The sequence below is a fragment of the Eptatretus burgeri genome, chromosome 8 (genome assembly GCF_056783735.1).
Source record: "Eptatretus burgeri isolate ZD-2024b chromosome 8, Ebu_testis_v1, whole genome shotgun sequence".
NCBI classification, from domain to species: domain Eukaryota; kingdom Metazoa; phylum Chordata; class Myxini; order Myxiniformes; family Myxinidae; genus Eptatretus; species Eptatretus burgeri.
The window spans coordinates 14,139,274-14,140,016 of record NC_140968.1 but is presented as its reverse complement, the minus strand read 5'-3'; the positions used below and the strand labels follow the sequence as shown (position 1 = coordinate 14,140,016).

General features: G+C 46.3%; 1 protein-coding gene across 1 annotated transcript in view; it reads right to left on the bottom strand.

The window, feature by feature from the left end:
• Positions 1-551: 551 nt before the first annotated feature.
• The window catches only part of USP22 (ubiquitin specific peptidase 22), a 150,599-nt gene continuing 150,407 nt past the window's right edge, over positions 552-743 (bottom strand). The window contains exon 14 of the mRNA XM_085890971.1: positions 552-743. This exon is cut by the window's right edge and continues 1,261 nt beyond it. The gene's annotated coding sequence lies outside the window, so the exon portion shown is untranslated.

The following is a 743-nucleotide window of genomic DNA, read 5'->3' as shown; positions in this document are numbered from 1 at the left end:
CACGTAAACAGCGTGCTGAATTTAAAAGTGGGACTGCTGACATTTCTGAAAGAAGGCTGCACCAAACCCCAGGAACCACATTATCTTTACCTTCTACGTTATGAGCCGCGTCGCGTTGCGAACACTGGCTCTAAGAGAGCTCCGCGTTGTTGTTCTTCTTGTTGTTCTGGTGAAGACAAATCCTTTAAGACGCGGCTCTTGGACACATTTGTCCTTGTATATTATAACAACTGCACCTCGACATGGCCCGAGAGCTGGATATCCTCCATTTAACCATGATGTTTATGGTACACGTATGGCGGGGTGGATGGAGCGTGTTGCAATGTGCTTAAAGATCTCTGTGTCATGGACACTACGCAACACCTTTATAAAATCAACCAAAGTCTGGTTTCTTTTCTACACATTGTGATAACAGGGAAGACAAAGAATGACACAAACAAATTGAAAAAAAAAAACACATAAAAAAATAAAATGGACGTTGTTGAGGGAAGAGAGAAGACAAAAACCATCACTTTGGGCAAAAAGGAAGAAGTTTGGTTGAGAGGCAAAAGGAAGGAGGGAGGGAAGAACAGGTGCATCCGATCGACGCGTATCGGATGCACGTTTTATTGGTTCCATGATATACGGTGCACCGACAACAGCCACGGGCGATGACACACTGACAGTGATGGCCACGAGCTGCAGGGTGCCATGCCCCTGGCTCTCGGCCTCAGGTTGGTCTGACTGTACAGGCAGGAGAGTGA